We start from the raw sequence: 20,009 nt of genomic DNA, 5'->3' as shown, positions 1-20,009 counted from the left end.
GCTTTGTTGAACTTGCTGGGTTTTTTTTTTTAAAGCATTAATACACTGAAGAATTGTGCAAGATTAATTTTTTTTGGGTTTGTTTTTACTTTTTAAAACTTAGGATGATCATTTGGTCATTTCTAACCAGAAGTTCAGAATGAAGGTTTTTAGAAATCTGTCTTTAGTAGGGCTAGTCAATGACCTAATAATGTCAGCTTAGTAGAAGGCAGTTCAGAAAGCTGTGGCTTTTATTTTAGTAATAACTGTTTGATTATTTTTGTCATCTTTGCTGGGAAAAAGAAACTATGTTTAGTTATACCTATTCTACATGTTATGATGTTCTGATGCCTCCTTTGGGTAGTAATAATAATTTCAATTTATATAACCCTTTAAAGTTTGCAGTATTCTTTGCCTGTGTTATCTTATTGCAGTCTAAGAATATCCCTGTCAGGTTGATACTATGTTTTTTCTCCAATTTATAGATGAGGAAACTGAGTCTCAAAGAGGTTAGATGATTGACATTATTTGGACTTTAAGAAACCCAGAATGTTCGTGATTTTTCTTTTATTTAGTTTGTTTTGAATCTGACCTTCACACCATTGCTATTAAATAAATAAAATGAAGCCAAAGCATAGGGAAGACAAAAGAATTGAATGAGAATGATGTCAGAAAATAGCCTCACAACCCATTTTCCAGGTCTCTGTATTGTTTGCTTGGCCAAAGATATTTTATTAAACTATTTAACACAACCAGGATCTTGCAGTAAACCAAGATTCCTCGATTAATCCTGAAGAATAGCACAAGGATTATACCAGCTAGTTACCAGTTTATACTGCACAGAGAGTAAATCTCTAATTAAAACAAAAGAAAGAAAGAAAACCATAAAATGTACTTCATTGCTGATGTACTATCATTGTCACTGTGCATGTGACTCTATCTACAGGGATGACATTACATGCTTTTTCAAAGTTATCTACACCAATGTGAATTCACCATTTAGTCCTTAAAAAATAAGTAGCTTTTATTTTTGGGTAATAGTTCTCCAAATATTATCCAGGAACAACTCTAGAGGTCCCCAAGGTATCAGTAAAATAATTTTCATAATTTTCATAATAATAATAATAATTTCTCTATATATATCTCTATCTCTATCTCCATCTCTATCTCTGCAAGGCAGTTAGGATTAAGTTACTTGCCCAAGGTCATACAGCTAGTAAGTGTTAAGTATCTGAGGTCAGATTTGAACTCAGGTCCTCCTGACTCCTGAGCCAGTACCATAATAATAACTTCTAATAAAGAAATATTGATGGATTATAAACTGCATAAATAAAAGCTCTTCAGGGGATGTTCAGCTTTCAAGAGTGTAAAAGGGCCCTGAGACCATCCTACTAAATAGTTTATAAACCCAGGATCAAATATGTAAGTGAAAAACTATACTTATTGTTAAAATGTTTTGTCATCAAGAAAAAAAAAAAAGAACAACATGTTTTAGATATCAAAACTGATCTATAGACCACCATCCACCAGCAACACTCCCAGGTTGAACCAGATTAAAATGTAATTGGGAACTCTTTAATAAGATATATAAAAATATAGTAAAACACAATGTTAAATTGAAGTTTTCAAAGTCAATTTTTGGCTTGCAGATTGACACCACTATTCTAGAATAGCTGGGCCCTTTGTCAAAAGTAAATTTTTTAGTATAATGTTTCAACGCTTTATCCACCTCTTATGCTATGTGAATATACTAAACTGATGATTTCAGTGTAAAAAAAGCTTTCAGTTATGTTTTTGATTCAAGGATGAATTAATTCCATAAGATTTTTGATTATTTTGTCATTTATTTACCCAATCCTTATCATTTATCTCCTGCTTCAGACAAAATATTAGCCAATAAAATTTCTGAATACTATGTATTACTGAAATCCAAGATAACCATTAGAAGCCTTCCTTGTGAAGTAATTTTCTTCCCAATGCTCCTATCAAGGGTTATAAGGATTGATTTATGATACAGCCTTTCCCCTTCCTCTCCTTCCTGAGTTGAAAGACAAAAGATATACAAAGAGCCAAAATTATGGAGACCCTGTTAATTTCCCTTGGATAACTGACTACAGCTATTGTACAAGCAGAATAATATATTAGAAATTTTAAAACAGATATGTTCAATCTTACCTAATGACCATCAGTTTTCTCAAACCATTTATAAGAAAGAATATTTTCTTTCCCCAAAAAGGATAGTGGAAGTGATAATTATAAAAATTGTGGAGGAAATACTCTAGACCAAAAAGTACAGGACTGGAAAGGGAAGTTGGGTCCATGTTGTAAAAAGATTTGAATGCCAGGCTAAAGAACTTAAATTAGGAGATATTTACATGTTTTTGTAAGTCCTTGGGTCTTAATTATAAATTATTGCTATATGTTACATTATCTTAAAAGCAATTTCATAAGAAAATATAGTGTCTAGGGTGGGAAAAGAATCATAAATAACTTATGAGGTCACGAAGTCAATGGGCAACCTCTAACTTTAATTTTCCTTTATCTCCCCTTCCCTACCCATACACCAAGTCATTTTGCTTCTTCCTTAATTGGAGAGTGAAATTCAATCCTATCTTCTTCGTGAATTATTTCTGATCATTCTAATTATATCTCTCTATGAACACATATTGATTTTACCAGCTATGTGGTTCATAATACATGATGCTTTATGTAAGACATTTACCCAATATATACATATATCTTTCATTCAACAAACATTAATTAAGCATTACTTATGTGCAAAGATACAAAGTTGATGTAAGACATATTCTGACTCTTATGGGACTTAACATTCTAGTATTATATAATGTTTTATATGCTGCCTTGTAAAGGACAGAAATGGCATCTCAGTGATATTGTAAATTCTTTCATAAAGTGTGCATTCACATTCACACACATACCATTCCTTTTTACAAATGGTATGCTGTTAAACTATGAGGTTGAATGTACTCTCAGTTAGAATGACACTTATGTTGTTTTACTCATTTGCTTTGGGGAGTTTGGTGGTAAGGGAGTTTGGTGTGTTGAAACAAAAATTGTTTTTATTTTATAATTTATATTTAAGATTATAAGCTCCTGTAGAACAACCTGACAACCTGAGTTATCATCTTGTAATCCTAACAAGGATTCACTTTCTGAATTTCTTTTTATCTCCCACAATGTCCCACCCAGTGATTTTTGCAATAAATATTCATCCAATGAATGAATTAGTGAATGAATGTTGTTGTTATTCTTTTATACTTAAAGGATCTAAATAATATCATGATGTTATGGTTGAACTACAGTGTGTCTAACTGGCAGATCAGTCCAGTAGGGGTTCAGAAGGCTCTACCACAGGTTAGACACAAAGAATCCATTTGAACATGATGTCTCTTGATTTGTACATCTCATGTTTCCTTTCTGCTACTATAGTTTTGCTTAGCAGAGTGAATGAATGATGAATGAATGAATAAACAAGAGTAAGAACAGGAAGGAGGTTGTAAGAAGAGAGATACACAAGTACATCTAAGCCATAGAAAGTATTTCAGAGAATAAAGGAAGAATAGTGACATTTGGTACCTACAAGGGGACTCTTCATGCATTTAAATCAGCTCAGTGGCAGAATGATTAAGTGCTTTTAAACTTGAGCTAAGTTTACTGAATAGCATGAAATGGTACTGATATCCTTCATCAGGGCCTTCATCTGAAGCTCCAAAAGTTGTTACTTGTTCTACATGGATGTCTGCACATGTTAGAATTCAGTGGCCAAGACTTGATCTTTAATAAAGTAGAAAAGAAATGGGGGAAAGAGTATAGAACTCTAGGGCATGATTTTTGATACAAAGAGGCACTCTTGGGATTTTGCTACAAATATGAAAAACAAAAATCTAGTTGGTAGAAAACAGAGAATCCCAGGAATAAATGCTAAAGCCCAGTCTCATTATAGGAAATTTACAGCAGTAAGCATGAATAGCTGTTTAAAGTCAGGTGGACAAAAGGTAGGTCAGAGAATGCTCTGACCTACTAAAAGCAATAGCTAACATTGAAGGACCAGGAAGAGAAACTTAAAAGATGGCTCAAAATGCTTCTTGTTCTAGGCGTATCCAAAGAACTGTGGGTTGGATTTTGGCTACAGATAAAGAAATTCCAAATTATATAAACTGGAGAAATTTACCTTAGAATCAAAAGAATCAGAATTTTAAAACTGTAAAAGAGATCTTAGAGATCATCCAGTCTGACCCACTTCCTGTTATAGGTGAGGATATAGCAACAAGTCCACTGAACAGATAAGTTTAAACTTATAAAATCAGTTTCTTCTTTTTTTTTTTTTTTTAAATAATGAGAAATTTGCTTTTATTCCTCCCAGTCTGATTTCTTCTGATTTAATTAGTGTTGGGAATTTCCAGTGTAGAAACTCCCCACAGTGATTCAGATTGGCAACCTATTTGTAATTTATAGTGTAAAATAATTTCTTGGAGTACTGATGGTCACATTGAATCACATTCTATGGTCATGTTATTGGTATATGTCAGAGAGGATATGAACACAGGTCACTATATCTTCAAAATCACTTTATCTTTTTCCTTCCTATCACTAATCCGTATTGTTAAAGAGTAGGCGCTCTTAGATAGAAGACTACTTCCCTGGAGTAGGTTGTTCAATTGCCACACAAAATGCTAGGGTTTTTTTGGTTTGGTTTAGATAGCCTGTATTTGTTCTCAGTTTTTACTTCCCTGGTTCATCTTGGAGGTGGGCAACCTTATGGACTCTGATTAGAACTCACTTGCTTTTATGTTATCAAGATAGTTGATTTTATCTGAACAGATAAAGAAAGAAAGAAAGTATGCCTTTTTTGCCCCAAGCCAACCCTCTTCTTTCAATCTCCTAGTCTTTTGGGAAAAGTTCTGAACTTCTCAGTATCATAAACAAACTAGGATTTTTTAAGGCTCTGCTTAGGCAGCTGCAATGAGCTTCTCAACTTAAGAGACTTTTCTGATTGTTTTAGGATGTTTAGATAATTAAGAATACCACCGTTTGGTTAAAAGGTTAATTATGCTTCAGTTAAACAAGGAGCCAGTAGATAGAATGCCAGACTTAGAATTAGGAGGATTTCATGTGTTCAGATCTGGCTTTATATACTTACTAGTGGTGTGACCCTGGACAAGTCACTTAATCCTGTTTGCCTCAGTTTCCTCATTTGTAAAATGATTTGGAGAAGGAAATGGGAAACCACTCCAGTATCTTCACCAAGAAAATCCAGAAGAGGGTCATGAAGAGTCAAACATGACTTAAAAACAACTCAATAACAACTAAATCTTGAAAATATTTCTTAGTCTGATAAAGTACATAGGCCCACCTAGCCAATGAATGACAATGTAGATTTATAAAGTAGATAAATTAGTAATAGGTGATAACATATTTTATAACCTGCAGGTCTTTTAAGTGACAAATCACTTCTAGACCTTTAAAATATGATTCAAATTACAAAAATTCAGAAAGTCATCTAGGGGCCGCTAGGTGGCACAGTGGATAGAGCACCAGCCTTGAATTCAGGAGGACCCGAGTTCAAAAGTGATCTCAGACACTTAACACTTCCTAGCTGTGTGACCCTGGGCAAGTCACTTAATCCCAGCCTCAGAAAAAAAAACCAAACAACAACAACAAAACAAAACAGAAAGTCATCTACAGATGAAGAAGTACCCCTATATAAATGTCAGCCTCAGTCCATTTGTTTATGTCAGTCCTTGTTTGGAACTCTTCAGATTTTTCTTTGAATAAGAATTAATTTCATCATATATATATATATATATAGTTAACAACTATCCAGAATACTAGAAAACAGACATAAAAGAGGGATTAAAATTCACAGATAAAATAAAAAACTCATATTTATAACAGCTTCTTCCTTCGCTACCAAACCTTTATCCAGAGACACCAAGGAGTAAAAGAATTTCTTTGATTTTTCAGTTCTTTCTATTTCCTTTGTAGAAACTCTGAGCAATGCTCCAAAGAACACAGTTCCCAAAAGATCAGACACCTAAAGAATTTAGAGTTGGAAAGGACTTTAGACATCACCTAATATAACTTTCCACCATAGGCAGATATTCTCCCTAACATCTTGTCATCTACCTTCCAAAATATTTTTCCTCATAAGAAACTCTGCTTTATTTTTGGAAAGCAAAGAATTGTTAAATTCTTCTGATGATAGAGCCAAAAGCTGCCTGTATTTAAATCTTGCCCATTTCTTCATGTTCTGCTCTCTGAACTGCATAAAATGTCTGATCCCTTTTTCCACATGGCATGCCTAAAAATATTTAAAGAAGCAGGTAGGTGATTGGAGTAGTTAGAATATTGGTATTGGAGTCAGATCCTCCCTGTCACATACTAACTTTTTAGCCCCAATTTCCTCATTTGTAAAATGGGGGTAAGAGTAGCACCTACCTCACAGACTATTGATCAAATGAGATAATATATAGAGAAATATTTGTTCATATTTATATGCATATATATATACACATACATATACATATATGTAATGACAATCATCATAACTCCTGTAAGTCTTTTCTTTCATACTATTTCTTGCAGCATTCCATTAAATGGAATAGTTTCACACCACTCTTCCTAATATCCCATCTTGGATGGTCTCTGATTTACCAATGTTATTTTTAAAATAAAATATCCAGAATAGAACTTCATGGAGTGTCACCCAGAGAAATTCATTGACATCACACTACTGGCTGAAGAACTAGGATTTGAATACAGTCTTCTGATTTCATATCCAATGAAGTGAATTCTTAGTCAAAAAAAAATTTGCCAATTTCCAAGGAAGTTTTGGGGATTGTTATGGGCTGATAGAAACAAATGAACTTAATCTGGTAATCCTACATAGATACTTCCTCTTCTATAAAGTCTACCCATTTTCCAGCTATAACATACTGCTTCTTATTGGCAAAAATTAATTCACAACAATAACAACACAGTTGGATTTTTATCTTCCTTTTTCTGGATCCTAAAATTCGGAAACTAAGTTTGCATAAGCTTTTCTGGAGAATATATAATAGCAAATGTTTTGCTTCTGGATATTTTTTATTTTCCCTCAAGTAAACTTTCAATTGTATTTTCATAGTCTCATATAGCTAGAAGAGACCTTAATGGTCATCATCATGTTAAATTCCCACATTTTATAGATGGATATATCAAGGCTTTAGGACTGCTAGGTAGTATAGTAGATAGAGAACCCAGCTTGAAGTCAGGAAGATCTGAGATTAAATCTGGCTTCAGATACTTACTAGCTATGTGACTCTGGGCAAGTCATTTAACACTGTTTGTCTCAGTGAATATAATGTGAATATAATTCTTACTATTTTATATCCTTTCTTGAATTAGTAATTTATTGTTATATATTTTTAATCCTCCAACAGAAGTTGGGCATATGACACTGTTTTTGTTTGCTTGTTTGTTTGTTTGTTTTGTTTTTGTTTTCCTTTTCTGTTTTTTTTTTCCTATTCTGCTTTTTTAAATAAACAGAAAATAATTTTAAAACAATAGATTTGTTCTGGTTGCTATTAGATTAAGATGCAGATTTTGGATTGATGAAAGAAAAAAAAAAAATCCTGTCCAAGCTTTCTAAAAGAGGAATGGGACTCTTCCTTAGGATTTTCAAGTAAAAGCTGAGAATTCTGAGTGGTGGACATTTTCATTAAGGTAAGGGGTAAGTTAGATGACCTTTGCGTAATATCTGTGATTCTAGCTCTGGCTCCTTGCTGGCTGTATTGACCTTAGGCAAGTCAGTCAGACTCTTTGAGTTCATTGTCCTCCTCAGTAAAACTGGGTTAACACACACCCTACTACATCACAAGGTCATTGTGGAAATCAAATAAATTATTGTGTTGAAGGTACTTTGTTTCTATAAAACATTCCATAAATGGAGAGTATTATTATTATTGTTATTATGCTGGTTATAAGGCCCAGCTCAGGGTTATAAATCTGGGCCCCACCCTTTCCTCTTTGAAGTGAACTGATTCATCTGTGGCAACCACCAGAACAACAACAATAATAATAGCTGACATATAGAGCTCTAAGGTTTACAAAGTACTTTACATATGTTAATTAGTACAACTTTCCAAGCACAAAGCACAGCTTTAGTTATGTGAGCCAAAAAGAAAAAAAAAAAAAAAAAAAAAAGATTTGTGTCAGGTTTTTATATGTTACATGATTGAGCATGAATGATAGGTAGAAGATCATTGTTTAAAAGTCCAGAGATCTGGGTTCTTGTCCTAATTCTGCTTGGAAAGCCATGTCATCTTGGAAAAGTTACTTCATTCTTTTGAATTACAACTTCCTAATCTGTAAGAGGAGGGAGTTAGGCCAAATGAAGTTTGAGATTTCTTCCAGCTCCAAGATTTTGCAATGTGCTCTCGCACTTGCTCTCTCTCTCTCTCTCTCTCTCTCTCTCTCTCTCTCTCTCTCTCTCTCTCTCTCTCTCTCTCTCTCTCTCTCTGTGTGTGTGTGTGTGTGTGTGTGTGTGTGTGTGTGTGTGTGTGTCTATCTCTTTCTTCAAATGACCTCGATGGAAAAGCAAAGGTCTGTAAAATCTAAGAAGCTAAGAAATTCATTCTATTCTCATCTTTAACTCTCCTGCTATGAAATGGAAATAATGCCTTACTAGCCAGCTTATGAAGATTAATTGGTTAAGGTTGACCCAGTGCTCTGAAAATTGTTTAAAGCCCTTTGCAAGCCATTACTACCATTATGATTGATGCAAAATTCTTTCAGTATGTCTTCTGATTCTTTTTTCTCTTGCACACCCACATTTTAGTTCCTCTCTTAAATGTTGGTTAACCTATTAGACACAGTAATCTATATCAAAGGTATGATGCCATATTTGGTCAAAGATCTTGAATAAATGAGGGAAGTGAAATTAGCACCCCACCCTTGTCTGTGTGATATCACTGTCTCCTCATAGTTATAGGAAAATTCAGAGACTTGGAGTATGTGACTCTTCTGCCCCCTAACTATTCTTCAAGGGTAATTAAGAAATGACTAGTTGTGTTCATATTTCAAAATTGTATATGGCTATTGGCATAAAGAGCAAAAGAGTAAACAGAACCAGAATTTTATCACACTTTTAATGGGGTAATAACCTGGTTTTAAGTATAAAATTATAGTTTACTGTCTTTTTGCCCAGAGTCCATAAACCTGCTCCAGCCTCCTCCATTCTTCACCTATCTACAGTGATCTGACTCTAGTGATTCATTTAGAAACTTGAGCAATGTTTTATAAAGAAGACTCAACATTCCTGAAGGGTTCTTAAAACAATCTTCCATTTAAGACCATTCATCCATTCAACAACTTTTAAAAATTAATTACTATGAGAAAGACACTGTACTAAGCCATGATAGGAATTCAAACATGACCAAGATAGGATCTCTTCTTATAAGGAGTTTAGTTTACCAACTAGCAGGGGTTGGGAGTAAGGATGTCATTTATGCAACTAAGAAAAACAATAATTATATAGATTGGAAATAGCAAATTCACAAAGAGTGTGTAATATAATGAGACCAGATAAAAAGAAATAATTTTTGAGGAACCAAGGGCCTCAGAGAAAAATGAATAGAGGCAATATCATTTGAGCTGGGTCTTAGAGATTTAATTGGATGTTAATAGAGATTGTAGAGAATTCCAGATGTTAGGCATGGCTATTGCAATTGTCTCTAAAGTAGAAGTGAGGACCTCCTTATGATCTGTTGCTTGACCCCAGAGGGCATGTGAATATTTAATCAGAAGATGGGAAAGTGAATGGAGTCTCACTGTTCCTCCAACAGCAATATCTCCAAATACTGTTCCTTTCAACATTCCCCCACTGTGACCAACCTCACAGCCATATTTTGTCAGCTTATCAGGTACTTATCACCTAGTATAATCCAGACGGCTGAACAGTCAAATTTTCACACATACAACCTTTTCCCACACATACATACACACCAGCTATGTGGGAGTTAGGGTGAGGGGATAAATCTGGACTCTAGAACAGTAACCACTAAGCCTTTTGATGTCTTTTGATTTGTGTATAAATTGGATTTAAGTGTGGGCTTCCACACATACATAAACATATTTGTTGTTTAGTCATTTCCATAATATCCAATTCTTTGTAGCCCCTTTTAGGGCTTTCTTGGCAAAGATATTGGAGTGATTTGTCATTTCCTTCTCTATCTCATTTTACAGATGAAGAAACTGAGGCAAATAGAGGTAACTGACTTGCCCAGGATTCCACAACTAAGCGTCTGAGACTGCATTTTAACTCAGATCTTCCTTACTCTATACTCTATCTACTGCACTACTAATTGCCCACACAGAGACATGCACAGTTACAATTTTTATTTTTTAGTGAGATGACATGAATAGCACAGCATGAACAGGCATGGTCTGGTTGCAATAACACTATATTTTGCCCAAACTCACTTCTCTTCTGGATTTGCATATTTATGTGGCGGATGCCATCATCTTGCTAGTTTTCAACCTTGGTCTTGCCTTTGATTTCTCATCTACCTATTCAATCAATTGTCAGATCTTTTAGATTTCTCAGATTGGTCCCATTCTCTTCATTTACATAGTCACCACTCTGGTACAGACCCTCATCCATCACTTTTTACCTGTACTGCCATAATAATCTCCTAAAAAAGTCTCCTTCTCTCAAACGTTTCCCCTCTTTAGTCTAGATTCCAAAGCAAATTTCCTAAAGCTCAGATTTGATCATATCACTTCCATATTCAATAAACTCCAAGGTTCCCTATAGATTTTAGGATCAAAAGTTATTTCATCCTTTTGAAATTTATTTTGTGTCATTTATAATCTATATAATCTATATACAATAGTATATGTACATATTAGGGTTCATCAACAAAAATATTTATTGATGTGATATATGATCCAAAAAGTTGGGAGACTACTGACTTAGAAGATGACATGATCCCAACATGGATGCATGGATTAATGAATAGGCAACTGAGGGTCTTAAGGGTTAGTCATGAAGACCTAAGTTCAAGTTTTATATCAGACATATCCTAGCTCTTTTACTGACTCCTCATTTATCAAATGGAGATAATAATAACACCAACCTTTTACAGTTGTTTATGAGGATTAAATGAGATGATATTTGTAAAAAAAATTTTGCAAACTTGAAAATGTAGTATAAATTCTAGGTATTAGTAGCTATTATGAAAGAATAAAAAATCATTTATTAAGTGCCAACCACTGTACTACAAATTGAGAATAAAAATACAAAAAGATTCTATCCTCAAGGAGTTTACATTTTAATAGAGGAAGAAGGCATAAGGGAAAAATGATGTTCAGAAAAGAGATTTTTTTAGTTGTTTTTAGTTTTAATTGGGTTTGAATCTTTATGACCCTTCATGGGGTTTTCTTGGCAAAGATATTAGAGTGATTTAACATTTTCTTCTCCAGCTCGATGAATAGATGAGAAACCTGAGACAAACAGGGTTAAGTGGCTTGCCTAGGGTCACACAGTTAGTGTCTGAAGCCAGATTTGAACTCAGAAAGATGAGTTTTTCTGATTCCTAGCACAGTGTCCTATCTACTTACCACTTCGATTTTTGGCATAGAAAGCAAAGGGATTGGAAGTTGATCCTTAGGATAGTTCTTCTCGAATACTTTACCCAAAGCACCTGAGAGTGTAGAGATTCTTGTGGTGTCAGGCTGGAGGGGATGTGAACCATATCCCAATTGTCTGGAACCAGCTAGATAGACTGGGCTGGGTGAGTTAGTTTGCATTCAGTCACCAATCAAGACCACTAGACCCCATTTGTATATATATAACTGATGGTTATATGTCAGATTTCCTATCTCATTTGATCCTCCCAACAACCCTATGGAGTTACTGGTAAGGAAACAAAATATCAGAGAATTTTAATGAGTTACTCAGGATCACATAGCCAATTAGACCCCAATGTGGAATTTGAACTCTTGTTCAATGCTTTATCCATTATACCACTGCTTCTAAGTTAAGTTTGTGATTGTGCTTTAGTGTTATAGAAATTATGTTGGTTTGGGGACAAGAATGCTTTTTCTGCATAGTGGGACCAAGCACTGATAACCATAATCTTAAGGGGATAGATAAATCTTCTAAAATATAGAAGGAGAAACTATTGATAATATCCAGACACATTCATACTAATCTTTGTCATTAAAAACTACCTTTAAATTTGGAGCAAAAGATGACATTAAAACAGATAAGGAAAAGAATGTTGATAACATTGATCTTTTCAGCCAGACTGACATTTACAAAGCAAAAATAGAAATACCATCTTTAAGTAGAACAGAAAAGCAGCCCAAGAGAAAAGTGAAGTTCTCCAGAACAGAATTCTTAAGATCCAAAGGGATATAATTCCAGTGAAGACAAATTAAGGAGCTGTCTAAAAGGGCCACTGTATATATCCAAGAAAATCAATGATCAATTTAGACTTTTAAAGTCATGTATTGAAGATGGAACTCAAGACATATCTGAAGAGGAGTATAAAATCATGACTTGATTTTATAAAAATAGAATCAGGTTGTGATACTCACACAACCTGATTTTTATCTCTATCACTTAATGGTTGTAGCCTCAGTTAAACTGAGACTTGTTGAAGACCTAAGCTGAAAAAGGCCATGATTTCCCATTGAAGCTAGAGCCATCTACAATCTTCTTAATCTATATTTTGCCATTGAATCCCAGTGGCTCTAGAGGGGAAAGTGAGGCAGGTGACCTTGCACAGCCCTCCCTCACTTAAATCCAATTCACTTGCATGTCATGACAGGACCTGCCTTTGAGAATGAAGGACAAACAACAATAAATAATACAAATATTATCTCATTATAAATTTTCTTATAAATATTACCTCATTTTATGCTCTCAACAACTCAAGAAAATATGTTATTATTATATCCAATTTACAAAGAGAAAACAGGCAGGCAGATTGAATGAGTTACCCAATACTACACAAGGAGAAAGTTTTTAAGGCTGGGTATAAATTCAGGTCTCCATGACTCTGGGTTCAGTGTTCTAGCTATTCACTATGTTACCTAGCTGCTTCATTAATTTTTTAGATTAACTTTTTAAATTGACTTTTATTAAATTTTTTATTAATACCTTTTATTTTTAAATCATGGTCATTTTCAGATATATGTTATCTGCAACACTGACCTCTCCCTTTTAACAAAGAAAAAACAATCAATTTATACAGTAACTGACTCTGAGGGGATATATATATATATATATATATATATATATATATATATACACACACACACACACACACACACACACACTATTCTCTCTTTGTAGCCCACTCTCTCTCTAGTGAGACATATCAGATAGGTTTCATTATCTTTTTTCTGGATCAAGATTAGTCACTATAATTATTCCAGTTTTATCTTCCTTTTAACATTCTTTTGTATATTTTTTGTATCTGATTATGTCATTCTTCATCAGCTCATATAAGACTTCCATTGTTTCTCTGAATCCCTTAAAATCATCATTTCTTACTGCCCAATAATGTGGATAACAGAACTCTTTTTTCCCCCCTCTTTTCTTTGCCAAAAAGAATGACAGTTAAAACAAAGTTATTAACTGGGAGTTGAAAACCAAGTGAGAAGACCTTAAAAGGTTATCTAGCCACTCTGAATGACTCAGATCACTAAAACCAAATGAACTCCTTTCAAAGTCACTATAATATGTATCAGAATGGATTCTGATTTACTTTCACTGATCTTTAAAAAAAAATTAGACAATAAATTAATTAAAATCAGTGTGCCAAGTTTAACTGTGTTACGTTCTGGGGTTATGAATAGAAAAAAAAAAAAAAAAAAGAAGGAAGGAAAGGTAGGAAGGAAGGAAAAAGGAAACTAAAACAGTTTCTATATTTAAAGTTTAATACCCTATTCTATATTCTAATTGAAGGAGACAAAATATAAAAGAAGTTTGAAGGAGATGGTGGAGGAAAGGTACCATAATAGGACAGGGTGTCAGTGAAATCCAGAAAGTTAGGAACAAAAGAATTGGCCATCTTTAACTCCTGTCCAAAATGGAAGTTCCAGAGGGAACTCACCCATAAGTGAAGATCTTTGATAAATAATTTTGATGATTGAAGGGTCCAGCATGGCAAAGCAATATTGTCAGGAAATCAGTAAACATTTATTAAGTCCTTTTTATGTCCAGGCATTGTACTATGCTCTGGGACAAAAAATAATAATAATAATAATAAAACAAATAGACAATACTTGCCCTTGAGGAACTCATAGTTTAACATGAAGATGATAAGCAAACAAATATGCACAAACTATATACAGAATAAATAGGAAAGAAATGCTCTAGAACCAAAAGATAGTGGGAAAGGTTTCCTATAGAAAATGGGGTGTTAGTTGAGATTTAAAGAAAGCCAGGGAAGCTGGGAAATAGAGATAAGGGAGAGTTGTCCAGATATAGAGAGGAAGTGTCAGAGAAAATGGCAGGTTGTAACATATTAAAAGACTGAAAACGTAGGAGAGTTATGAAAGGATTTTGAACACCAAACAGAATTTTGTGTTTGATCCTGAAAGTGATAAGAATCTTCTGGAATTTATTTTTTCTTTTTGATTATTATTATTATTATTATTATTATTATTATTATTATTATTATTAAAGTTTTTATTTTCAAAACATATGCATGGATAATTTTTATTTTTTAAAATAATTATAACTTTTTATTGACAGTTATAATAAAAAACAAAAATGCAAACAGTTTGAATTCATTTCCTGGTCTTCCTTCTCTGGGTGTAGCTGATTCTGTCCATCATTGATTAATTGGAACTGAATTAGATCTTCTCTTTGTCGAAGATAGCATGGATGATTTTTCAACATTGATCCTTGCATAGTCTTGTGTTCCAAATTTTCCCCTCCTTCTCCCCACCCCTTCCCCTAAATGGCAAGCATGGATTTTATTAAGTAGGGGAATAACATGACTTCAGCATGTTAGGAAAATCACTTTGGTGAATGAATGAAGGACAGATTGTAGTGGGGGAAACTTGAGTTAGGCAGACTCACCAGCAGGTTTTTACAACAGTCCAGGGGTGAGAGGATGAGGGCATACACCAGAATGTTGACAGTGTCAGAGTAGAGAAGTGAACATTTTTGGGAGATGTTACGAAAGGTGGACTCAACAGGACTTGGCAACAGATTGAATATGGGAGGTGACAGAAGAATGATGAGTCTACACTGACACTTACATTGTAGGGGTAGTTAGATGGCACAGTGGCTCTAGAGTCAGGAGGGCCTGAGTTCATATCCAGCCTTAGATACTTAAGCTGTGTGACCCCAGACAAGTCACTTAAACCCAATTGCCTCCCACAAAAAAAGGGGAAGGAAGAAACTTACATTGTAAACCTGAGGAATTAGGAGAATGATGTTGCTCTTTATAGGGAAGGTAGGAAGTGGAGGGAGAAAGTTAGAGGAAAGATAATGAGTTAATTTTGCATATATTGAGTTTAAGATATTTAATGGGCATGTAGTTTGAGAATTGCTGAAAAGCACATGGAGATGAGAGATTCGTTGATATAGATAGATTTGAGAATCATGAGACAGCTGTGTGGTACAGTGGATAAAGCACTGAGCCGAAGTCAGGAGGATCTGAGTTCAAATGTGATACTTCCTAGCAGTGTGACCCTGGACAAGTCATTTAACTGAAAAGGGGGGGGGGGAAAGGGAAAAAAAAGAAAATCATAAGAATAGAGATTATAATTAAATCCATGGTAGTTAATGAAGTCACCAAGTGAAGTAATATAGAAGAAAAGAGGAGCAAGGAAAGAACTTTGTGAGACTTACATCAGAGGGTATAATATCAAGGAGGATCCAGCACAGAAGACAGAGGAGTGATCATATAGGGAGGAGGAGAATCAGAAGAGAATGGTATCCTGAAAACTAGAAAGAAGAGAATATCAAGGAGAAAAGGGTGATCAGCAGTGTCCAAGCTGCAAAGAGGTCAGGGAGAAAGGAGGATTGAGAAAAGGCCACTGGATGTGAGAAATCAGTGGAATGTCAGATTGTAAGGGGCTAAGAAGAGAGTATGAAAAGAGAAAGTGGAGGCACTCATCATAGAAAACTTTTTCAAAGAGGTCAGCCACAAAAGGCAGAAGAGATCAAGGAAAATAATTATAGAGGATGGAAGGAGTAAGTGAAACTTTTTTTAAGGATGGAAGAGACCAAGCATGTTGGGAGGCAATAAGGAAGGAGTCAGTAGACAGGGTAAGATTGAAAATAAGTGACAGAGGAAGTCTTGGCAGAGAGGGCAATCTGTTGGAGGAGACGGGATGGAATGGGATGAGATGAATAGGGTTTTAGGGTGGGAAGGTTATTCTAGAGGATGATGGGTATTCCAAAGTGAAGAGGCCCCCACATGCTAAGGTAAATTTTAGGGTGACACTGCAATTGAAACAAGATGGCAAAGTCTGGAAATTCAGAAGCAGAGCCAGCAGAGGAATTTTAGAGAATAGGAGAGGTGTTTAAGACTAAAGAATAGCAAATTTCCTCATTTTCAAAACTGGAAGAAAGTAGGGTATGTAGGCTGTAGACCACTGAACTTAACTTTGATTCCTGAAGGAATTCTGCAATCTCTAATTAAAGTTTTGATTGAGAGAGTTCAGAAAAGGAAATGATGATTACTAAAGAAGCACAGCTTCCTCAAAAATGTCACATCAGACCAACTAATTTCCTTCTTCTGACAGGGTTATGAGATTAGATAGTGACATAGGCAGAGATTTCAGAGAGGCATTTAACAGTTTCTCATGGTTTCTTATAAACAAAATGAAATAATGTGGATTCAGAATCAGTTCAGGTAATAGCCGGTAGAACTTGAAGTGTGGACTGGAGGGAGCAGGAACATGACAGTTATCTTCAGTTATTTTAAGAGGAATTTAACAAGTATTTATTAAAGACTTCTTATAATCCAGACACTGTACTAAGCCTGGGGATACAAAGAAAGGTTAAAAGGTCTGCCCTATCTCCAGATATTTTCTAATGGGAGACAGAACATGCAAACAACTATATTTATAATTTATAGTATGATTTATAAATTATAGTATAAATTATATTTTAAATATAATTATATTATCTAGTCCAGTCTTTCATAGTATAGATGAGGAACAGTTTCAGATATGTAAGGGACTTATTCAAGAACACAGATTAAGAATCCAAACTCCAATCTAGTTACTCTTAAATTCAATTTTTTTTTTTTTTGTGGCCCCGAGGACAGAGAATGCAACTAGGTGATGCAGTAGAGAGAGCACCAGCCTTGGAGTCTATTAGACCTGAGTTCAAATGCGGCTTTAGACACTTACTAGCATTGTGATCCAGGAGAAGTCACTTAACCATGTTTGCCTCAGTTTCCTCACTTGAAAAATGAACGAGAGAATAAAAGGGCAAACCACTATATTGTCTTCCTCAAGAAAACCCCCCAAAAGATCATGAAGTGTTGAACACAAGTAAAAATGACTAAAATGACAATAATAGAAGTTGTAAGAGAAAGACTTGATGTTAACAAACTTCTTAACAAAGCTATCCAAATCGAATGGTTTGTCTTAGTGGGCCAGGGTGCTCCTTGCTTCGAGATTGTTTTGTTTGTTTATTTGTTTTTACAAAAAGTGGATGACCACTTTTTGGATAGTTTGTAGAGAAGATATATGTAATAAACTTGGTGATCTCAAACTTTTCTAATCATTCTATGATTCTGTATTCTGATTAATTGCCCACAAATGTCTAAATTCACAGATAATATTGAGCTTCAAAGAATATTATCACACAGAAAGGACAATAAATGGTTTCTATATTTACTATTCCATTTCTGAGGCTAATACTCGATAAGCATTTATTAATGGCTACTTTGGGCCAGGTACTATTAAAAACAATCTAGAATGTAGGGTTTTAAAATTTTGTTCCATGGATTTTTCATTTTTCTTTGTGTAATAATAAATCACTAAATTGGAGACTGCAGCTATAGTCTCTGAATAGCTCTTTGTATTTAGTTCTTAGGTTAGCTAGAACATATATACTCTGTGCAGTGCCTGGCACATAGTAGGCACTTGATAAATGTTCATTGATTGAATGCAGTGAAGATAGCTTTTCATCTGTTCCCCTTCCACCTGTAAACTGTAATGTAGTCAGAGTCTGTCCAGGCACATAAAACTAGGGCAATTACCCAAGGCCCTGATCAACAGAAACTTCCCGTTAAACCATTAGTCTTGGCTCTTGGTCAAGCCTTAAACAGGGGACTCTTTGAAAGTTCTTGCACGCAGTTTGTCAAAACAGGAAGGAAAAGCCAAGAAATCAGAAAAGATTCAAGGCTCCAGGAAGAACTGATGCCTATGGGGAAGGGGAGGGAGGGCATCAAGGAGGGCTTGAGGTTAGATTTGAACTTAGTTGTTCCGACTCCACAGCCAGTGCTCTACCCACAGAACCATGTAGCTATATTCTCTGCCAAGGTTTGTGATTCTGTGATTCTGAATACCCAACCTGCTGAATCCATATCGGGCTGTCAAAGCAATGAGTAGGGATTGGATCTCAGCAAGCATAAGCATGGGATCCCTCTAGGAATCCCATCTTATATTCAATTAGCATTCAAAACTATTTTGTTAAAGAGGATCTTTATCTGGAACATACTTTCTGAAGTACCATTTGAATGATGACACTTCCCTATTCAAGAACCTGCAGTGGCTCCCTATTGCCTCTTGGATCAAATTCAAATTTATCTGCTTGGCAATCTTTGACAATCTGGCTCCAACCTAGCCTACTAGATTTATTTCCTATTGTTTCCCAAGTTCCAGCCAAACTGGCCTACCCTGAACTCACAATTTGTCATTGTACAGTCTCAAAGGAATTTCCTCCCTACCCAACCTTTGAGAATTTCTCACTTCTTTCAAGGCTGAGCTCACAGGCTACCTCAGGAATCTCTTCCTGATCCAACTCAATGTAGTCAGCATTTTGATTATTATTGTTTAGTTTTCAGTCATGTCTGATTCTTCAAGACCCCATTTGAGGTTTTTTTTTGGAAGAGAGGTTGTCATTTTCTTTTCCAGCTCATTTTACAGATGAGAAAACTGAGGTAAACAGGGTTAAGTGACTTGCCCAGGATCATCTAGCAGATTTGAACAAAGATGTCCTTAATTCTAGACCAGTACTCTATCCAGTATACCTACCATCTACCTATGTGTTGAACATTATGCAGGATGCTATTTATGCTTTTGACTTCCCACCTGGCTGATGTTCTTTGGACTTCTGCACCATGTTTCCAAGAACCTCATCATCCTGTAAGATTGCACCCACTTTGGTATTCATACCCCTTCAATCCTTTGTGCCCTTCCAATTGGAAAGCAATCATAAAGCTCTTCCCAAAATCTCTACTTAAGGACAGTACCCAGGCGAGTCATCTCATCATTTCTTACCCATCTGCATGTCTTTGGACTTCATCATACTGTATTTCTATCCTCGGTGCTTAGCATAATTCCTGGTTCATAATAGGTACTTAATAAATGTTTATTTGAATGAATGACTTTATATTTATTAATCTCTGTGGTATAGTCCTTGTAGAATGAGGATTCTTTGAAAGCATACTCTTTCACTTTTGTCATTTTATCCCCAGTACCTATTACATAGTAATAGTTTCATTTAGAGAATTCCATTTGAATGAATTTCTCTGTTATTTGGAATGAAAATAACTTTGAAATCCATTTCAGTTCTACTGCTCCAAAGAAACAGTGCTTCTCCTTTCTCTCTCCTCCTCTAATGTCCTTCATCAGATTTTAGAGTAGTATGAAATGAAAACATGCATCACTATTATTACAGATTTACCTTTTTCTAGGAGGTGTTCAGTTCAAGGTGTATGTTGAATATCTTGATGAAAACATTTTCTAATTTAAACATCACTGGAAAATGTCTGGTAAATATTTTTGTCTCAGGGAAAAGATTCAAATTTCAGCTCTGCAAC

At 34.9% G+C, this 20,009-nt stretch overlaps 1 protein-coding gene across 2 annotated transcripts in view; it reads left to right on the top strand.

Moving 5' to 3' along the window:
* The window catches only part of RIN2 (Ras and Rab interactor 2), a 233,937-nt gene that overhangs the window by 137,801 nt on the left and 76,127 nt on the right, over positions 1-20,009 (top strand). The window lies entirely within an intron of this gene.

This window comes from Sminthopsis crassicaudata, chromosome 2 (assembly GCF_048593235.1).
Source record: "Sminthopsis crassicaudata isolate SCR6 chromosome 2, ASM4859323v1, whole genome shotgun sequence".
NCBI classification, from domain to species: domain Eukaryota; kingdom Metazoa; phylum Chordata; class Mammalia; order Dasyuromorphia; family Dasyuridae; genus Sminthopsis; species Sminthopsis crassicaudata.
The sequence above is the reverse complement of the archived record's forward strand: the minus strand, read 5'-3'. Positions and strand labels throughout refer to the sequence as shown.